General features: G+C 38.6%; 1 long non-coding RNA gene across 1 annotated transcript in view; it reads right to left on the bottom strand.

The window, feature by feature from the left end:
* The window catches only part of LOC132210259 (uncharacterized), a 65,281-nt gene that overhangs the window by 31,552 nt on the left and 10,372 nt on the right, over positions 1-23,357 (bottom strand). The window contains exon 2 of the long non-coding RNA XR_009446500.1: positions 9,955-10,099. This is a non-coding gene — a long non-coding RNA (uncharacterized LOC132210259). The remainder of the gene's footprint in view (positions 1-9,954; positions 10,100-23,357) is intronic.

The raw sequence follows: 23,357 nt of genomic DNA, 5'->3' as shown, positions 1-23,357 counted from the left end.
ACCCATCTTAATGAGGTGACATTTGTATGTAAAAATGTTGTTAACTAGCAATAATCTTGCTTAATAACAACTTGTCATGGTCTAGAGGGAATCTTACCCAAGATTTAGTTAAAAGATATACAGAGTTGTTCCTGACATCAAAAAAGACTTCACTGGGCTTCTCTCACAATTCTGCCATATTTCTTGCTATTGCCCGTATTGTTCAAGCCCCAATTAGATTCCTTCCCTGAAGTTGTGAAAACCATTTGTGATTTTCCCCTCAAGGGTTTCTTTCGTGACTTCAGAATCTCACCATTGAGTGGTGATTGCCTTGTTTCCATGGATTTGCATCTCATTACAGTTTAAGATTTCTGCAAAGATCTGCAGCTCAGATTGTGGGGGATGTTGTTGACTTGCTTGCCGAGCTGGCTTGTTTTGGTCAAACTTTTCATCACCATGCTAGGTTTCATCATCAGTGAGGCCTCCATTGAAGCGACATTGTTCTATTCTGTTTGGAATTTATATTGTCTGGTCTGTTATAGTGAGTTGTGCCATTTCCAGTTCTGTTCTGTAAAGTTTGTATATGGGGTCCAATTCTGTATATTTTTTGATTGCATTATGGGTTGAGAACCATGCCTCTCGGAATTCTCGTGCATGTCTCTGTTTGGCTTGGTCTACTATGGTTACATTGTCCCAGTTAAACTGATGGCCTTCATTGTCCGAGTGTACAGATATGAGGGAAAGTTTGTGGTGTCACTATACTGCTAGCCGATGTTTGTATAGTCTGATGGCTAGTTTCCTTCCCCTCTGTTTGATGTAATGTTTGCGGCAGTCCCTGCAAGGTACTTTGTAAACTACATTGGTTCTGCATGTTGTGGATATGGTGTCTAATCATTGTGAGTGTTTGTCATATCGTGGCTGTGGGCTTGTGTGCTACCATGATTCTTAGTGATTGTATGACTCATTGTCAGTTCTGATATGTTCTTGATGTAAGGCAGTGTGGCCAGTGTGTTAGGGTGTACTGTGTCCTGTTGGTGTTGTCTGTTCAGTAGGTACCTGCAGATGGAGTTGAGGGGAAATCCGTTCATAGCGAAGATTTTGTATGGGCCCTCTTCCTCTTTCTTGCATAGTTCTGGCGTCCACTTAAATAGTGTACCAACACAGCTTTGTTTGTGGTCATTAGGGTGGTTGCTGTGGAAGTTGAGGATTTGGTCAGTGTAGGTTACTTTCCTGTATATTGAGGTTTGGGACTCTCTATTAGTCATACATTCAACCCTGACATCCTGAAACAACTGATTGTTGTTTTCTCCTCTCGTTTTTTGTTAAGTCTATGACACACTTCTGTTTCCCTTATACAGTGAATACTATAGTGGCTTTGCAAAAGGTTAAGAAGAGAGCAACAGGATTGATTCCTAGCTCAAATAACTTCAATTATTTCAATAAACTGAAGGAATTGGGGTCTATTCCTTTGGCAAAATGTCAACTCGAAAGCAACATTATATAGGTCAATTAAAATGATGAAAGGACTTGATTGCATGCCTGTTGAGAGAGTATTCCAGTTTAACAGGATGGGATTCAAGGACATGTTTTTAAAGTGCATAAGACTGGATGTCAGGCATTTTTCTTTTGTCAGAATTATGAATCTCTTTAAAGCATTGCTAGCTGATGTAGTGGACGCTAACACTCCAAAAGCCTTCAAGAATGAGTTAAACTGACTCTTGACTGCAGCAGATATCGTATCACAAGAAAAGGGAAATAGTATCACAGATCACTTGATCCACATGATAATCTTGTTAGAACCAGGTGAGAAAGGATTAAATGGGCCCCCATCTTTTCAACCTGCTCAGATGACTGCAAAGATTTACATTCTTTTCAACAAAGCTAAACCTTTCCTTTATATAAAAAAGACATAATAACCAATGTCTCAAGCATCAATTAAAAAGGTTTTCTTAAGAGAAAGGAAGAGCTATTTTGTGATCTGCTAACACCGAGGAAAATAATAGTCACAACATCAAACATACAGAAACATGGGTTAAAGAGGGAAATTGTCCAGTACAAAAGGAAGATGAAAGAAGCATACAATTTAAAAGCCTTAGGGTGTTCTCAAGGTGCGAAAGTTTTATCCTGCAACCACAGTTGTTTAATTGATTATTTGTATCCTCAGCAGTCATGAATATTGAAGATCTCTTAGTTCTCAAAACCTAAACATTTCTCTCCAGTTTGCACTGTCAATGGGTGTGTTTTGTCCTTCAAGTGGCTGAGAGAGAAACTTTTTCCAGCTATTTCCAGTCACAAATCTACCTCCTCTGCACTGATAAAGAATGCTCCCTGAAATACTGTTGATTTGTGTATCATAATTCTAAGTTCCTTGCTTCCAAGCTTGATAACTACAGTCAAGGTCTTTAATCAACAATCACCCTCTCTGATGAAGGGTCTAGGCCCGAAACGTCAGCTTTTGTGCTCCTGAGATGCTGCTTGGCCTGCTGTGTTCATCCAGCCTCACATTTTGTTGTCTTTAATCAACAATGTTGCTTTATTATATAAGTGAAAATCAAAACAGGAGATGAGGGTTTCTTCAAATCTGACTGAGTGGATGTATTTTCAGTGTCTTTCAACAAAAATGTTAAATTAAGTTTAGATGATTTTGTTTATTTCACACTGATTTCACAAAGTTTGACTGACCAGTGGGGTTGGTTGATTGCTGTGGCCATTTTAAGTCATTTTTATTTCCTCTTCAAAAGCCATGATGGTCCCAGGTATGAAAATCAGATGATAGAATTTGAAAATCAACAGTCCATTTTCATCAATATCACAACGATCTGGACTGGCTATATTTACCTAGGAAGTTTGGAGAGAAATTAACCGGATTAATTTTTCTCTAACTAATCCTGTCCTTTTCTTTTGCTTTGCCTCTCCCAAGAGATCACATTGTTGAGCAGTGGGGAGGGTGGTTTTAATAGTAGGCTGGCAGCATGGTTGTCAGAAGTGTCTCTAAAAAGTGCACCAACTATTATGAGTGCAAGATAAGTCTGATAGACCAACTGCACAATTCATAGGAACAGGAGTAGGCCATTCAGCCCCTCAAGCCTGTCCATCATTAAAGAAGATCACAACTGTTCTGTGGCTCAAATCTGTTTGCATGTCTTGAACCCATTTCCCTTGATACCATCGGTTAATAAAAAATTATTGATCCCAAACTTTAAATTTAATAATTGAATTTGTATTAGCACCATTTGGGAAAGAGAGTTTCAAACTTCCACTACTTGTTTCATGTAGAAGTGATTTCTAATATAACTCCTGAATGGCGTGGCCCTAATTCTCAGACTATATGCCCTGATTCTAGAATTTTCAACCAATGGAAGAAGGTTAGCTTTATCTACCTTGTCTTTCCCTGTTAATATTCTGAAAGCCTCAATTCTACCATCCCCTAACCGTCTAAATTCTAGACACTAAAGGCCTAATTTGTCTAATCTCTCCTCATAACTTAACTACTAAAGTTCAGGATCATCTTTCTAAACCTGCATTGAAATCGCTCCAGGGTCAAAACATCCTTCCTAAGATAAGACCACAAGACAAAGGAGTGGAAGTAAGGCCATTCGGCCCATCGAGTCAACTCCGCCATTTAAATCATGGCTGATAGGCATTTCAACTCCACTTCTCTGCACTCTCCCCGCAGCAGTTGATTCCTTGTGAGATCAAGAATTTATCGATCTCTGCCTTGAAGGCATCTAACATCCTGGCCTCCACTGCACTCTGTGGCAATGAATTCCACAAGCCCACCACTCTCTGGCTGAAGATGTGGTGCCCAGAACTGCTCACAGTACTGTAAGTGGGGGTCTAACTAGTGTTTTTCACAACTGCAGTATAATGTCTGCCCCTTTACACTCCAGTCCTTTAAATATGTAGGCCATCATTCCATTTGCCTTCTTTACTTTTTTTTGCCCTTGTTTGTGACATTTTAAAGAGATATGCACCTTACCCCCAAATATCATTGGACATCCACTATATTCAACTTTGTACCTCCTTAAAAAAAACTTGATCTATCCTTTTTCAGTCCAAAACGGATAACCTCACTCTTGCTTATATTAAAATCCATCTGCCACAGTTTTGCCTATTTACCTAACCCTTCAACATCATGTTGTAATTTCATGCTGTAGTCAACCCCACTGTTTACAATGCTGCCCAATTTTGTGTCATCAGCAAATTTGGATATTTAACATTTTATGCCATTATCCAAGTCAATAATAAATATTGTGACTAATGGAAGCCTCAATATAGATTCCTGCAGCTGGATGCAAGAGCTGGATGAAGTAAAACAAAAGGGTTCACTGGGACAGCTGGCAACAATGGGATTCACTGGGACAAACGGGAACAAACGTATTCACTGGGAAAAATGGGAACAAAGGGGCTCACTGGAAACATGTCAAAACATTAATCAAATGTCTTAAGAGTCTTTCAAAAACAAGATCATTGCAAAGGAAAAATATGACAATGACTGATGATTTTAGTATGACAAGAGCAAAAAAGGAGAGTCAGAGAAAAAAAATTGGAAATGGTCATTAATTGTGCTAATTATTCTAACTGATTATTTCCCTTGTGAAAATTTTGTAGAAGTATTATATGTTATATCATGATGATTCACACTCACCATGGTAATAGTCACAAATTCAATCAAAAGGAGATGCTGGCCAAAATAAATTGTCAGAATTAAACTGAGTTTATCTTGGAACTTTTTTTTCCCCAAATTGAAACATGGGAACCATTGGCTAGACCAAATGGTCTTCCCTAATTGGTCTGGTGAAGATGGTCAGGAGCTACCTTACCATAGGATGTAGGTCAGTCAGTGTTGTTAGGGATGGAATTCCAGGATTTTGATCCAGTGACAGAGGAGAAATGGAGATATAATTTCAAATCAGAATGGCATGTGTCTTGGAGAGGACTTGCAATCTCGAGCATTGAAAAATCAGTAAGGAATGGAATCCTGTAGTACTAAAAATTGGAATGCAAAAGCTGTGGTGCACTGGAGTATACAGAGAGCTGACAAGCGTATCTCAATGAGTCACAAAAACAAACAAAGGCAAATGCATATTCACTAATCTTACTTGAACAGCTTGTGAAATAGCACAATTTACTAAGAGGAATAATTGTATTTTGCAAAACTGCCTAATAAACTGTGGTCAATGCTAAAATCCTGCCTGACCTTCTTGCTTTCTTTTTTGTGCAAACTGACAATACAGGTTAATCATGGCAAAACCTAAAACATTGTGTGTTGCGAATATTTTTAAAAATCGTTTGCTGAAGATCCGTACTAAACGCTAATAATCAAGTTTATAACTCTATACATGTAGGATCTTGTGGTGCTTTTCTTAACATGCACCAAATACCATTGTCCCATCAGGTCTGTGCTTGCTAACATGTAATGTTTTCTGGATAACCAATTTGTCAATTTAATAACTCTGATCCTTGTTTACCAATCCTTCTATTGCCTAGACCTCCCTATCTTTGTAAACGCCTCAAGTTGTACAATCTTCTATAACATTTCTGCAGTTCTAATTCTGGGCCAGCCTTAATCTCAATTGGTGGCCACAACGTTAACTGCCTAGATCTTAAGCTCTGGAATTCACTCTCTAAAACTCTCAGTCACTTTATTTAATCATCTTCCTTCAAGATACTACTTCAAACAACATTTTAGTCATCACCAGTTTGGATTAGATTCCCTACGGTGTGGAAACAGGCCCATTGGCTCCAAATCAGTGTGCTTGTTGATGGAGTTCCGGTTGGAATGCCATGCTTCTAGGAATTCTCGTGCGTGTCTCTGTTTGGCTTGTCCTAGGATGGATGTGTTGTCCCAATCAAAGTGGTGTCCTTCCTCATCTGTATGTAAGGATACGAGTGATAGTGGGTCATGTCGTTTTGTGGCTAGTTGATGTTCATGCATTCTGGTGGCTAGCTTTCATCACCAACGCAGGAAATGACATCACCAACCCAAGGAACCTAACCAGATAAACAGAAAGCGGGACATAACACCAGCGCTTCGTCGGAGGCTCACTGATGATGTTACCTAGAATGGTGACGAAACGTCTGAAAACTAACCTCCCAGCTCAGCGAGCAAACTCACATCCAGAACCTCAACCTGAGCCACAAATCTTCTCAAAACTCCACAAAACTTTCAAGTAATGGGTTCCACATACCACCTTCTGGGTGGAAAGATTTATCCTTGAACCACCTCTTGTTCTCTGCCAGTTACTTTAAATCAATGCCTCCTGGTTGCTAGCTTCTCTCCTGGGGAAAATGAGTCCTTCTTTTATGATCTGTGTCTGCCCTCATAATTTTGAGCACATCAATTAAATTTTGCATCAGACTCCTCTTCTACAAAGAACATCTGACCTGTTTTGTCATTCTATGTTTAATTTAATTTTCTGTCAATACTTGCCTACTTTATGTGACTCCTGATTTTCAGGCGACGTTGTATTCATGCTGATATGGTTGAGATTGTTTTCTCTGTACCTTGTTTGCACAGTATCATTCTTGGATATTTTCAATGTTTAGCAGTGAACTTTGTGGCTGCATAATTGGGTATGTCTCAGATGACTTGAATTACACAGACACAATTAAAAGTATTTTCATTCATTTTTCACAAGTGCATAAACGAATGCCAGTAAACAGATGGTAGAACAGCAGAGATAAAGACAATTGAATGTCTCTCATGAGGAACTGGAAATTGTAGTCTCTATATATGTATATCATTTCACACACCAGTGTCACTTCTTAGATGAAGGTTTAATACATAGCACTGTGTGTTATTGTGCTGCACCTGATTGCCACTCTCATATGGCTGGTACAATCCAGTTAGACACCACGGTGGCCAGTTTGCACAGAATCTGGTTTAAATGTTGAATGTGTGATTCATTTGCAGTGATTTTGCAGCAGCTGCATGCTAAATGATCTTGCCTGGAATGAAATGAACAGATGCATTTCACAATACTTAATATAGACTGTGAAGCAAAATGGAAACAATACATGTGCAAATTTGATTTCAGTAGAAAGCAGAAATGCTGCAAATCAAATCATGTATTTGCAGAAGCTTAGAAATCAAACAAATCTACATTACATGAAATAAAAGTGTATAGAATAATAAATACTGGTTGTCATCCTTGGTTTTCCGATTGTTTTGCACTCCTTTTGAAAACCATATAGACATAACTAGTGAACAATGATCACAGAAGAAAACTGTTAAACATTCACCTCACAATCTCCCATCGCAGGATAAAAGACTGTGTGGGAGTTAGGTAATCACAAGAGACACACCATTAGGCAGAATAGCACAATAGAAAAAAATACATATGCTATTACGTGAAATGTGAGAAAGCTGGATGGTCTGCATCTGGTTTCTCGCAATTGTAATTTTAAAGAGAAAATATTGGCAAATTAACTTGTAAACACAACACCTCTAAAACAGAGATGAATTTAAAACGTCTCCAGCATTTCAGATTGATTTTGTAGGTTAGATGCTGCTACAAACTATAAGGGGTTATGGGGCCTTCACCCGGGAACACAAGAGTTTCAGCAAGTCCAGAATCAACACACAGCAAAAATATAAACCATAAGTGTAATTTAACAAATTTCCACAAACTACTTCTCAAGTTTTGCTTTCTCACCTCCAGTTGTTTTGATCTAAGTAGCTGCTTCTGGTTAATCTCCAAAAAACAGGTGTCAATTATGAAAATGACGGAAAAGTCTTAGGTGATTCAATTGAAAAGGTAAGCTTATAAAAGTATTTAGAACTGTTAAGGGTATAGATTAACTTAAATCAAATGTTATCTTGAACTAATTTAAGAAACAATTGGGTATTACGGGGTGCAGTGAGGCAGGGTGATGTGCCGTAATCTCATTGGAGGTCTGTCTGGCTCAATAAACTTCTTCAACAATAATAATTTTTATCAGGAATTTCTTCAAAGCTACTTTAGTCTGCCACCCTGGCTTCAGAAAATGTGCAGTGGAAACTTTCTTTACCTTCGGGTGGTGTTTCCACCACTCTTAAAAGAGTGTCAATGGAAAGTGATTTCAGCTCAGTGGAAATAGGTGCAATGAAGTGAACTTCAATATCATTTACAGAATTACAGAACACTATTATACCATAATTTCTGTCAATAATCTATCAAAATTCTGGACTGTTGCCCTGTTCTTGGACAATTAATACATAAGGATAATGGAAGGTGATAAATTAATTTGTGTATTTATATCTGATCTCAAAAAATGAATTCCATTAATTTCTTTGGTTAGTGCTTTTATATCCCTACTTGTGAAGTAATTGTTTTAAACCCATTTTGTCATGAAAATAAGACTTTGGCCATAAAAATTGAAAAAGCAGAGGTCCATTACCATGGGTTTATGTGTGTATATGCAAATATTTTACACACAATACTTGGATCTTTGTGACTTCTCTAACTGAGATATTTTGTGTAGATTTACCATATGTCAATGTGTCCTTAAAATTTGATACTGGTGAAAGCTTTCATGGATGAATAAAATCAATTGGCAAATTGCCTTCAGCACTAATTCATTTCAAGTAGTACTCATTAGAGTAGCACTTTCCTATTCATAAGCACAATGGCTTGCACCTGAGTCTGGAACATCATCTCAATGTAGAGAAGGAATTGATTTGCATGTTGAACAGACACACACTTAACAAACAAAAATTACTTAAATACCCTAGCCAGCTGTGCCTTTCATACATTGAGACTCAGATCATTAAATGTTAGATGCTGTGACTGCTACAATGATCAGAATTCCTGAACCTTTTTCCCCAGTGTGTGTAAAGCATCGCAAGCCTAACTAAATCCACATCACAAAAGGAAATATCCTAGCTGTAGTTGATATGATGCTCACTGAGATTTTACATTTCTTTTTGCTGTTTCCATTTTTTGTCATTTATGTAGACAACTAGATCCAACACCTGTGTTTGAATCTGTGTTCATCAAAGTTTTGAATTTAATAACTCATACATCTGAGATCAATTTCAAAGATACTACGATTACCCAAACAGATGGTGTTGCCATGGGATCCCCTCGAAACCCAGCTCTTGCTAGGACCTTTGTTGGTTACCATGAGATAAAAAATAAAAATAATATAAATAATATAAAAAGACTGCTAACTTCCTTCCTCGCTTACATCTGATATGGGGATGAGGGGGTGGTATGTTTCAATGTTTCAATTAGTATTAAGTAATTTCTTTGAGCAGCTTAGTAAAATTCATCTAGCACTCGAATTTACCATTGTAATGGAACAATCAAATTAGCTCCTCTTCTTTGAGGCATAAGTTCAGATTTTGCAAATGGGTTCTTCATTAATATTTAGCAAAAATTATGCTCACTGGGAAATATACATGTTGGGATTCCTACACTTCCACAACACCTACCTATTTCCAACCTCATGAATCCATTTAGTCATCTACTCACCAGGTAAATATAATGCTGAGTAAAGGCCTATCAAAACTATTCTATGTAATAATGGATACCCTGGTCGAATCATCAGTCACTGCATATTGTGAAAACCCATGAGAGGGGCTACATCCATCACTTTTGGCCCAGAACATTGGCCAGTCTATCTCGGATGACCCTGAAAGGTGGAGGGGTTGTCTTAAAAAATGAACAACAGATTAAACTAAGGTGTTTCAAGCTGCTATTATGCAATAAACCATTGATGCTTTTCTCCACTAGCATAATGGTGCCATCAAGCCAAAAAAAAATTTGCCTGCCACACAAATGGGTAAACAATGAGCACCCTTCTCTCATATCATACAAAGTGGGTGTCTTTGGTTCAAGTCCATTTTTTGTGTCCTAGTGCTGACAATTGCAGGATGATAAGTTTCAACTTCCAGCCTCCTTTCAACAATTTGAAAGGGGTATCCAAAATGGCCTACTCAGAAATTGAATCAGAACCAATACCCTAAGGTATATTACTTGAAATACACACCACGATTGAGGAAATGAAGATCACTTCAGATGAGCACTGATGAGTCCTGGTGAAGGGTTTCAGCCGGAAATGTTGACTTTCCTGCTCCTCAGATGCTGTCTGACCTGTTGTGCTTTTCCAGCTTCACATCTATTGACTCCACGAGCTGATGAGAAATGGACAGTGGTCCATCAAGTGGTAGTCCCATCTCAGTATTCCAAAGTTTTACAAGTAGCTGATAAAATTCCAGAAGGAGTTAGCTTATGTATTGGGAAAACACAGGCTAAACGATTAAAACATTTTACTGGCTAGGATTACAGGAAGATGTGGCCAAATTTTGCCAGACGTGCTACACATGTTAAGTAATGGGAAACTCCAGCCATCTAATAAACCTCCGTCTTTAATTTCAACACCAGTTGAAATCGAAGAACAACACAGCAGTGTCCTAAAAGACTATATAGGACGCCTAACTAAATCGACAAATGGGAATCAGTATCTTTTAATGACGATGGATTTTACCCATAAGACTTCCTGAAATAGCCTCTATAGAGAAAATTACCACAACAATGATAGTGGAAAAGACAGTTAAAGTTTTTACAAGCTAATGTTTACCCATAAGAAATCTGTTCAAAGTTTATGTCTGAAATATTCAAAGAAATACTGGGAACAATCTTATTGGGGCCTGAACAAGTGGGCATGAACAATGAGAAATCAATTACAATGAGAAATCATATATAATTCTAGCAGCAGGAAGAGAACCCCAGCTTATAGCTACAACAGAGGGAGTAATAAGAGCTTCCACATCCAGCTTCAAGACCCCAGTGAATGCAAAAAACAAAAAAATTAAAAATCCTAGTGTTGTGAGAGTTTGACCCCACCCTTTCAGGCTGCTTCTATTGTTTATTTTTTAAAAACAAAACTAAGATCTCAAAAGCTGTTTACTTTATTGGCTTGAATCACTTGTGTCTCAACCTTCTGTATCAAATAAAACAGGACAAAATATACCCTTTAAAGTAATAGTATCATCACATTTTCCCCATTAAAAAAAGTTGATATACAACAATGGCTTCATTCTTAAAAACCTTTTGTCTTACATTATTAGTACACCACACACATTAATTATGGAAACATTCACTACTACAGTCCACTTCAGTCCATTCTTTAATCTTGCCATTGAACGCCTTCATCTTCTTCCACTGGACACTGCGTTGGCAATTATGGTCTCTCATTCTACCAAGTGTATAACTTTAAAATTGAATGGCTACAATAATGAGCTCCATCTAAACAGTCTGGAATTTTTATCCTTAATTTTTTCCAAAAACTTTAAGAAGTTATGACCATACATAAAATTGTCTCAGACACATTACTGGCAATATAAAAGTTGAAATGCCAATATCAAACTCAACGTTTACCTCTCAATCATTGATGATTATTCAATTTTCTCAAAAACTACTGAATAGATCTTTCTTTCTTCTCATTGTTGTCTTGCACAAGGACAACACTGACACTGACATCACTCGCATCAATAAACACCTTGAATGGCTTTGCGTAACACTGGGGCAGTGGCTAACACAGCTTTCAGCCTGTCAAATGTCTTCTGCCATTCCTCCAGCCATTGAAATTTTCTACATTTCTTCAACAAGTCAGCCAATGGAGCAATCACACTGCTAAAATTCGGCACGAACTTCCAATAAAAACTACTTAGTACCAGGAATTCTAGCACTACCCTCTTCAACAGTACAGGAAACTCACCAATAGCATTTGTTTTCACATTCCGTGGGACCATTTGTCCATGCCCAATGACATGGCCCAGGGTATGGAGGTGGTTGGAAGTTTGGAAGTTTTGGCAGACGCTGTGGAAATCTCTAATTATCTCAGGGCAGTGATTTGAAACGGATATTGGAATTTGCACCTTAATCATTTGAAACTTGTGACTACTTTCTAACAGAGTTCTCCATATACTGCTTTTACAACTCTAGAATACAGGAATGTATTATTAATTCAAGATTTAACAGGAGGTAGCCATTTTAGATTTGTTCACCCAACTCACACCAGTCGTACGATCCTTTGATCTCTCTGCTCTTCATCTCTCTGCCTATAAACTCTGTGTCTGTATGCTCTCTTCTCACTGCACCTGATGAAAGGGCTACACTCCAAAAGCTTGTGATTTCAAGTAAACCTGCTGGACTATAACCTAGTGTTGTGTAATTTTTTTGATATGGCCCAGGAACATCACTTGGGCTATTGTAAATTCACTCTTAGCCAGGTTTATCACCAATCCCACCTCCCAAAGTCAACAGAACAACTCCAAAAGAGGCTCCGAATGTTCCTTCCATGTGTGACTAAAAATCACCAGATTATTGATATATACAACACAATTGGGTAATCCTGAAATGACATTATTGGTTTGTCTTTGAAATGGGACTGGCACATTTTCATTCCAAATGGCATAACTTTAAACTGGTATAGTCCATTTGGCGTCACAAAAGCCAAAATTTCCTCCACTCTTTCAGATAAAGGTACCTGTGAGCATCCCCTAAATAAGTCCAACTTAGAAAGTTCCTTGTCCCAACTTCTCAATAGAAACTTCCAAGCATGGAATATGCTATGAGCTAGATTTTGTAATTGCATTGATTTTGTGATAGCCCACACATAATCGTTGCGTACCATTTGGTTTTGGCACCATTACTATAGTGAATTCCATTCGCTGCAAGTCACTTCAATTATGTTGTCTTTTAGAATGCATTCAATCTCTTTTTGAACCAGTGCCAACTTTAGATGGTTAAGTGTACAAAGACGTCATTTAATTTGAACAGCATTTCCTATGTTACATCATACATAATAAGATTACTACTTCCCAACTTATTCCCACATTTCTCCCTGTCTGATTGAAACAACTTTCAGGACATTTTGATTTTCCTCTAGAAGGTCACCCAATAATTTGTACCAATTTTTGAGAAGTTCCTCATTATCCAATCTGAGGAATGTCTAATTCAGAGTCATCTGAACTTGGTTCTTCGCTGTGTTGTAACCAGTAACATATTCTCTTTTTGCTTCCCTTCCCTATCATAGGACATAGAACATAGAACATTCCAATGCAGCACTGGCCCTTGGGCCCTCAATGTTGCAACGATCTGTGAAACCAATTTGAAGCCCATCTACACTATTCCATTATCATCCATATGTTTATCCAATGACCATTTAAATTCTCTTAAAGTTTTTGAGTCTACTACTGCTGTAGGCAGGGCATTCCATGCCCTTATTACTCCCTGAGTAAAGAGACCTCTGACTTCTGTCCTATATCTACCACCCCTCAATTTAAAGCTATGTCCCCTCATGCTACACATCATGATCCGAGGAAAAAGGCTCTCACTGTCAACCCTATCTAATCCTCTGATCATCTTGTAAAATCTATCAAAATGCCTTTTGAGCATATTCACTTGACAAACTGAGAGATTTCCTTCTACCTGCCATTCTTATCAAATAATTCACCTCATTCATTATCCTTTTGATTTGATAAGGCCCACTAAACCTTGCTTTTAGATGTTCACCTTTCACTAGCCAATTCACCCACTCTATTTATTCCTTCCCTAAAATTTGACACATAGTCCAAATGTGTGGTCTCCGAGCTCTGACTCAATTTCTCCATAATTAATTTCAGTGGTCCTCTCACCTCATGCCCAAAAACTAATTCAAATGGGCTGAATTTAGTTAATTCATTAGGTGCATCCTTAATGCAAAAAGTACAAATGGAATTCCTTTATCCCAATCCTCTGGATAGTCCTGACTATAAGCCCTCAACATGATCTTTAAAGTTTGATACCACCGTTCTAACATTCACTAAAATTCTGGATAGTATGCAGTGGATTTGAATTGTTTTATTCTGAAGATATCCATGACTTCCTGAAATAATTTTGATATAAAATTTGCTTCTCAAATCATTTTATGTCTGTAGGTAGTCCGTATGTTGAATAAATTTGAATAGCTTTTGTATAATCCGCTTAGCCGTGATACTGCAAAATGGAATGACCTCTGGATGCCTAGTAGACACATCCATTACAGTCAACAAATACTGATTCTCACTTTTTGTTTTAGGTATGGGTCCTATGCAATCAATTAAAACTCATGCAAAATGTTCCTCAAATGTGGAAATGGGCATTAAGGGTACTGGTTTTATCACTGCCTGAGGTTTTCCAATTACCAGACACATTTGGCATGTCCAGAAATATCAACCACATCCTTATGCTGTCCAGGTCAATAATTTTTTTGTGTATTTTGGCTTGAGTTTTCCTTACTCCCAAATGACCTCCTAATAGTAATTTATGTGATACCCGAAACACCTTCATTCTATAACGCATTGGTAGTGCAACTTGAACATCTGCCCATTTCTCATCCACTTGAGTATGTGATGGTCTCCATTTCTTCATCAAGACTTCACTTTAAGACAGTAACATTCTGAGATACACTCAGATTCTTCTGTGTATAATGTTTAATAAATTAATTTCTCTGAACTAAAAATATTTACATTGTCTTCAACCTATTCTTGTTTTTTCTCAACCATTTGATCAAACATGTCTCTGATAATTGAACTTCAACTTCCTTATCTTTATTATTTATTTTCTCCTCCTGTTTCCACACTAGCTTTGTGACCTTGTTACCACACAGTCAGAAAAAATCTTAGGATACGCTTCGTGTAACACTTTAGTTGCCTGATTTTCCACTGGCTTTTCAACCACAGTAGGCATCACTCCCACCTGTGATCCAGCTATATCATTACCAAGTACAAACTGTGTTTCTAGAACTTAGAATGTCTCTCATACTCCACAACCACTTCACCACTCTTCACCAGGCACTTTAAATTTAGTTTATATAATGGAACACTGCTCTTCTCACCATGAATTCCACATATTACTACTTTTTTTCTGGCAATGCTCTTTCTGAATTACATATCTCCTCATCTCTCACCAAAGATTGACTTACTCCCAAATCTCTTAGAGTCTTAGTTTCTTCACCTACTCCTCTTGGCATACTTGAATAAATCTTACCCATGCAAGGTAGTTATTTTAAGAGACACTTTCTGACACTTTCTTCTCAACTAACCTTTGATCAGGTAGTATATTCTTTTGCGGCTTTTTAGCTTCCACTGTGCCTTCCTTTATCATTTCAACAAAACTCACTATTTTTTCCACATCTGTCTTCCCAATGCTTTATCTAAACAACCAGCACTGTGATTTCACACAACCTACTTTATGTTGGTGAAAACAACTGAGCCTTTTTACTTCTCTTTCTCCCCAGGGATTTTCTTTTTGAACAAATGAATGAACAAATGAACAACTGAGAAGAGTACAGCATAGGAACAGGCCCTTCGATCTCCCAACCCTGTGCCAACCATCATGCCCTAATTAATCAAAAAACAAACCCTGCCATCTTTTAGAGATAATAGGAACTGCAGATTCTGAAGAATCTGAGATAACAAGGTGTAGAGCTGATGAAGGGTCTAGGCCCAAAACATCAGCTTTCCTGCCCCTCTGATGCTGCTTGGCCTGCTGTGTTCGTCCAGCTCTACACCTTGTTATCCCTGCCATTTTTTGATCTGTATCCCTCCGTTCCTGCCCTATTCATGTACCCATCTAGGTGCCTCTTAAATCTCGTTAATGTGCCCACTTCCACCACCTCTTCTTGTAGTGCCTTCCAGGCTGCTAAGACTCTCTGTGTGAAAAGCTTCCCACGCACATCTCCCTTAAACCTTCCTCCTCCGACCTTGAACCTGTTCCCCCTTGTAATTGAAACTTCAACCCTGGAAAAAAGGCTCTGACTATCCACCCTATCTATGTCTGTCATAAATTTGTAGACCTCTATCAGCTCTCCTCTTAGCCATAGTCTTTCCAGTGAAAGCAACTCTTGATTTTTTAACCTTTCCTCATAGTCAACGTCCTGGAGACCAGGCAACATCCTGGTAACCTTCTCTGCATTCTCTCCAAAGTTTCCACATCCCTCTGGTAGTGTTGTGACTAAAACTGCATATAATACTCCAAATGCGGCCTGACAAGGGTTTTATATAGCTGCAACATGTTTGCCAACTCTTGTACTCCATGCTGGGGTGATGAAGGCAAGTATACCATATGCCCTCTTAATCACCTTGGCTACCTGTGTTGCCACTTTCAGGGAACTGTGGACCTGCAAGCCCAGATCCATCTGAATGTTAGTGTTCCTAAGGGTTCTGCCATTTACAATATAATTCACATCTAAATTTGATCCTCCAAAATGCATCACCTTGCATTTGTCTGGATTGAACTTCATCTGCCATTTCTGTGCTCAAGTTGCCAATCTATCTATATCCTGTTGTACACTTTCATAACCGTTGGCACTATCAGCAACTCCACCAATCTTCATGTCATTCACAAACTTGCTTATCCAACCACCCACCCACGCCTATGGTAAACCATATTTACTTTCATCAATGAGATCTCCTTTTCCCTGATCACCTGGAGATTTATCTCTTCCCCAATTTCTATCCCTCACAGCTTGAAATTGATGTCGGAAGCCAAATTTTGATTTATGAATCAACTCATTATCAGAGATACACACAGCATGGAAACAGACTCTTCAGTCCAACGAGTCCATGCCAAACATAATCCCAAACTAAACAAGTCCACCTGCCTGCTCCTGGCCCATATCCCTCCAAACTTTTCCTATTCAAGTACTTATCCAAATGTCTTTTAAATGTTGTAATTGTGCCCATATCCTCCACTTCCTCAGAAGTTCATTCCACATGTGAACCATCTTCTATGTAAAAAGTTTGCCCCTCATGTCTTTTTGAAATCTCTTTCATGTCTCATTAAAAATGTGTCCCCTAGTCTTGAAATCCTCCATCCTAGGGAAAATACACCTAGCATTAACCCTATCAATACCCCTCATAGTTTTATAAACTTCTATAAGGTCGCCTCTCAACCACCCACATTCCAGTGTAGAAAGTCCCAGCCATTCCATATAACTCAAACCTTCCATACCTAGCAACATCCTAGTAAATCTCTTCTGAACCCTCTCCAGCTTATTAATATCCTTCCTATAACTGGACAGCCAGAACTGGATTCAGTATTCCACACCAGTGTTCTACATAACCTCAACGTGACCTGCCAACACCGATACACAAAGGATTGAGCGTTGAAGTTAAGTGTGCTAAATGCCTTTTTAACCATCCTGTCTGTGTGTGACGAAAGCTTCAAACATTATGTACCTTATCTGTGGAATTCCCTGCCCAGTGAAGTGGTTGAAGCTACCTCACTGAATGTTTTTAAGGGAAGGCTAGATGAATTTTGAACAGTAAAGGAATTAAGGGTTATGGTGAGTGGGCGGGTAAGTGGAGCTGAGTCTCAAAGGTCAGCCATGATCTTATTAAATGGTGGGGCAGGCTCAAGGAGCCAGATGGCCTACTCCTGCTCCTAGTTCTTATGTTCTTATATACCTTAACCCCGAGGTCCCCCTGTTCTGCAACACTACATAAAGCCCTACCATTAATTGTCTATGCTTACTCCATGTTTGTTGTACAAAAGTGCAATACCTCGCATTTATCCAGACTGAACTTCATCTGCCATTTTTCATTCCAGTGACCCATTTGATCAAGATCCCTTTGCAAACTTAGGAAGCCTTCTTCAATGTCTACTATGCCACTATTTTTGGTGTCATCTGCAAATTTATCAACCATGACTTGTTTATTCTCATCCAAAGCATTTATATAAATGACAAAAAATAGAGGACCCAGAACTTATCCCTGTGGAACACTACTGTTGACAAGCCTCCACTCCAAAAAACAACTCTCCATCATTACTCTGTCTCCTGCCATCAAGTCAACTGTATATCTTATTGGTAAGCTCACCCTGAATTCCATGTGATCTAACTTTATTAATTAGTTCGCCATGCAGAACCGTTTTAAAGGTTTTACCAAAATCCAAGTAAACAATGTATACGGCTCTGCCCTCAATCTTTTCAGTAAATTTCTCAAAAAACTCAATCAAGTTTGTGAGACACGATTTACCTTGCACAAAACCATGCTGACTATCCCTAATCGATTTTTTTCTCCCTAAATGTCTAAATATTAAAATCAACTGCAACAAATTATTCACAACTTAAATCAGGCTCACAGGTCTACAGTTCCCCAGTTTCTCCTTACAATCCTTCTAGAATAAAGGCACAACATTAGCCACCCCCCAGTCAACAGGCACCTCACCTGTAGTTATAAAGGATGCAAATATTTCTGTAATTTCACAATTTCCTCCCTTACTTCCCACAATGTTCTGGGATACATTAGATTAGATCCAAGAGATTTATACACCTTTTTATTCTCTAAGGCCTCCAGAATGTCCTTTTCTGTAATGTGAACTGTTTATAAAATATCGAAATTTGTTTCCTTGCATTCTCTAGTCTCTATTTCTTTCTCCACAGTAAAAACTGATGCAAAATGTCCATTTAGTATCACTCCCAAGTCCTGAAGTTCAACGTAAAAAATGACATCCTTGATCTTTAAGGGACCCTACCCTCTCTCTAGTTACCCTGTTACTCCTAATGTACTTGTAGGATTTTTTTTGGATTATCCTTAACCTTATCTGCCAGAGGTATCTCATACCCCTCTCTGCCTTCCTGATTTCTTTCTTAAGAATACCCCCTAACATTGATTAAAAGATTCAATTGAACCAAGTTTCAATATCTAAAATAAGCTTCTCTTTTATTCTTGACTATAACCTCAATATCTTTATTCATCCATTGTTACTTAATCTTACCAGCCTCATCCTTCACTCCAACAGGAGCATAATGCCTCTGAATTCTCGTTATCACACTCTTGAAAGCTTCCCACTTGTCGGATATCTTTATACCTGCAAACAGTCTACACCAATCAACTTTTGAAAGTTCTTGTCTCACACCATTAAAATTTGCCTTACTCCAATTAAAAGCTTTAATTTTTATCAAAGGCTCATCCTTTTCCATAATCACTTTGAAACTAATAAAATTATGATTGCTACACCCAAAGTGTTCCCCTACTTTTACTTCAGTCACCTGCCCTGTCTTATTGCCCAAAAGAAGGTCAAATTTTGTTCCTTCTTTAATAGGAGCATCCAAATATTGATAAATAAAATTTTGTTGAACATTTTTTATTGATCCTTTTCACCATCCATACCATTAACACAATGGTAGCCCCAATCAATGTTTGAAAAATTCATCCATTTCCATTGCTAATCTTGCAGTCTTAGCTTTCTGTTCTCCTATATGTGGTCCTCATTACTTCAGGAGATGAATTTTTGACCACTGCCAAAATAATCGTCTAAGATCATCATATATTTGATCTATTTTCAATGTTTTTATCCACCCAAAGTTATTTTTTGACCCTTTCAAACGCTATGTATGTCTGACGAGGTTCCCTCCTGACATTTCTAAAACCTTGTTTGTAGGCTTCTGGCATTAGTTCATGTGCACGTAAAATGGCATTTTTCACCTCGATATACCACCTACCCCCCCCCCCCCCACCCCCCGCTGATACCTTCTCTGATATTGATGCAAATATCTCACTAGTTCTACCTGCTTCAAGCTGCTTCATTTGCAATTGAATTTTTGTCATTTCCTTAGATTCCAATGGTATTTCTGGCAATTGTAAATGTCAAGTATCTCTGCAATTACTTCCCCTTTTCGCATGGACAAAGGCAACTATAACTCCAGCTTCTCAACCACTTCCAAAAACTTTGCCTTGCTCACTTTCTGTAAAATTCCAAGTGACCTCTTCCAACCCAGGAGACTCTTATCGACTGAAAGAGCCCTTACTAAGAAGGCACACCGTATTTAAACCAACTGAATTCAACACCCGAAAATACAGCAACAACACTCACCACTCTCTGCCATTGACTCCAATAATCCTGAACACAACCTAAGAGATTTTGATCCCAACAAGAAACCCCAATTTAGTCATAATGTCATAGAGATGTACAACACAAAGATTTTTTGGTCCAAATTGTCCATGCTAACCAGATATCCTACTTAATCTAGTCCCATTTGCTGGCATTTGGCCCATATCCCTCTACACCCTTCTGGTTAATGTCCCCATCCTGATCCCTTTTACATGTTGCAATTGACCGGCCTCATGTACTTCCTCTGGAGTTCATTCCATACAACATCACTTTACATGAAAACATCGCCCCTTAGATCCCTTTTAAAATATTTTCCCTCTCAAGTTAAACCTATGCCCTCAAATTTTGGACTTCCCTAACATGGGGAAAAGACCTGGGTTATTCATCTTATCCATGCCCCTTATGATTTTATAAGGTCACCCATAGGTCACCTCTATAAAGGTGGCCTCTCATCTTCTGAAACTCCACGGAAAATAGCTCAAGCCTATTCAGCCTCTCCCTTAGTTCAAACCCTCCAAGCTGAGCAACCCCCTCAAAATATATTATGAAGATAGCTTAGACACTATCTTTTTCTCATTTTAGATTTACATGTAAGACTTTGCATTCGGGATGTAATTCAATTGGTCAAACTGCTCAATTTTAAGCAAAATACAATTTATTTTTACACTATAATTAAAATACAGACAAAATAAAAAAAAAATTGGTTTAACTGTAACTATCAAAATGCTTAACAAAATAATGTATATTAACTACTACAAATTTACTGTTCCAGTGCAGTGACATCCCATAAACACAGCCTTGGCAAAGGCAAATTCAGTAAAATAGACTGTCTCAAATGCAATTCTAGCAGCATGAAGAGAACCACAGCTTTTAGCTATAACAGAGAGAGAAATAAGAGCTTCCACATCCAACTTCAAGACCTCAGCAATTGCAGAAAGCTAAGCCTAAAAATCATGATTTTGTGGGAACTTGGCCCTACCCATTCAATCTGCTGCTACTGTTCCAACTTTAAAAAAAACCTGAGGCCTCACAAGCGGTTCACATTATTATCTTTGAGCATACCGCTTGACACCTCTGTCTCAACCTTTCTTCATTAAAACAAAAGGAAAAATGCATCTTTTAAAGTCATAGTATTGTCACACTATCTTGCTCCAAGATTGAAGGACTGTATTGAACAAACTGGACACACGTAATAATTTGATTTTGATGATGAATCACAAGTTCTATTGATGGACTGAGCCAAAGAAATATTAGCTTTTGTGGCACTGGACGGACTTTATCAATGCATAATTATACTGTTTGAATTGAAAATGTACCAGCAACATTACAATAATTAAGCAACAAAATCTCTGAATGGTTATTTAACTGTTATGTGCCTGGTACTGTTTTTGGCATGCCCTTCTGAACTCTTCACAAAACCACAGTTGATCCCCTGGTTTGGATAATGGTATTGTAGTGATACATCAGGCCATGAGGTTGAAGATTGCCTTGGAGTATAGTTTGACTGTTGCTGATGGCCCACAGTGCTTCATAGAGTCCCAGTCCTGACTGGAAAAGTTTTTCAAAGGCTATCTCATTCAGCACAGTGAAACTGTCATGCAACATGATGCATGGTACTCTCAACATGAAGATGGGACTTCATCTCTGCAAAGATCTTTGGTGATACTCTTACCAATTCCATCTTGCATTGGATGTGCAGCAGGCAGAGTAACGTGGATGAGATCAAGTACGATCTTCACTCTTGTTGGCTCTTTCAACATCTACCCAGGGCCAGTTTAGGTCCTTTAGCACTCAACTAGTAGTGATGATGATCACTGAAGTCCCCCCATTCAGGAGGCATTTTGCACACTTCCTGCTTCCTCCATATTGCTTTAAACATAGAGAAGGGGTAGGTGTGGGAGTTGAATGTGGGGAGAGGTGGAAAATGTGAGGTAATCAGCAGGAGGTTTCCCTTCCCATCTTTGACTAATGCCATGAAAGGTCGCAGATTCCTGGAGTAACTCCCTCCCAACTGTATACCAGTGTGCTGCCATCTCTGCTCAGTTTGTTTTGCAGTGGAATTGAACATGTACATGGTGGTGATGAATAAAACATTTCCTATAAACATGACTATGTCAGGATGTTGCTTGACTAATCTGTGGGTCAGATCTTCTAAGCTGCCAAATCTTGGTAAGGAGTACTTTGCACTACAAACAGAGCTGTGTTTACCACTGTCATTGTCGGTGCCTTAATCCAGTTTTATTCCTTATTATCAGAGATAATGGGAACTGCAGACGCTGGAGATTCCAAGATAATAAAATGTGAGGCTGGATGAACACAGCAGGCCAAGCAGCATCTCAGGAGCACAAAAGCTGACGTTTCGGGCCTAGACCCTTCATCAGAGAGGGGGATGGGGGGAGGGAACTGGAATAAATAGGGAGAGAGGGGGAGGCGGACCGAAGATGGAGAGCAAAGAAGATAGGTGGAGAGGGTGTAGGTGGGGAGGTAGGGAGGGGATAGGTCAGTCCAGGGAAGACGGACAGGTCAAGGATATTCCTTATTATGTTTTTTTTAAGCAGTTATTGTAACTGAGTAACTTCCTATGCTATTTCTGAGGGCAGTTAAGATTTAGCCACATTGCTGTGGTCCTGAAGCCAGACCAGATACGCAGAGCAATTGACAATGGTCATCTTTTAACTCCAGAATTTTATTGCATTCAAATTTTACCATCTGCTGAGGCAGGATTCAAATAAATGTCTGGATTTCTGGTCTAGCAATGTTACCACTACTCATTCACCTCTCCCTGCACCCAAGTGTTTCATGTTTTGGAGAGCTAATTATACAAATTTCACATTCACTTTATACATACACTTTCAAAGCAGCAGCAATGGCCATTTCCAAGAGCATGCTAAATATCTCACTTCTGGCCAAATACAGTAATAATAGCACAAACCAAAAGTGGGGCAATAGGACACCCTTGTGTTTCAAACTGGTTATTACACATTCCACAGGTACTTCTCCAATTTTTTTCAGCTGAAATAAGAGAAAAATATAAATCATGCAGACCTTTATTTTGTCTTTGACATTCCCTTCTTTTCAGCTAACTAACTGCAAAAGTTGGCTTCCTGTGCTTCAGGCCTGTTTCTTGTATCTTTCTCCCCCATTTAAATATGGCTGATGTCTTTGTGACATTCTCTTCTTTTATCATCTTTTTATTTACAGAAAATCTCTGTCTTTCCTCAATCAGGGTTTGTCAACAGTGTCTATTCCAACTAACTATATTCACCTGGTTAGTGTATAATCTCAGCAGTGAAAAAAAACTCACCATAACACAGTTGTTTCAGAGATAGTAGGAACTGCAGACACTGGAGAATCCGGAGATAACAAGGTATAGAGCTGGATGAACACAGGACGCCAAGCAGCAGAGGAGCAGGAAAGCTGACATTTTGGCCCTATATCCTTCTTCCGAAAAGTCAGTTTTCCTGCTCCTATAATGCTGCTTGGCCTGCTGTGTTCATCCAGCTCTACAAGCTGCCCTGCTCCTGCTCACAA

The sequence above is a fragment of the Stegostoma tigrinum genome, chromosome 11 (genome assembly GCF_030684315.1).
Source record: "Stegostoma tigrinum isolate sSteTig4 chromosome 11, sSteTig4.hap1, whole genome shotgun sequence".
Classification (NCBI taxonomy): domain Eukaryota; kingdom Metazoa; phylum Chordata; class Chondrichthyes; order Orectolobiformes; family Stegostomatidae; genus Stegostoma; species Stegostoma tigrinum.
The sequence above is the reverse complement of the archived record's forward strand: the minus strand, read 5'-3'. Positions and strand labels throughout refer to the sequence as shown.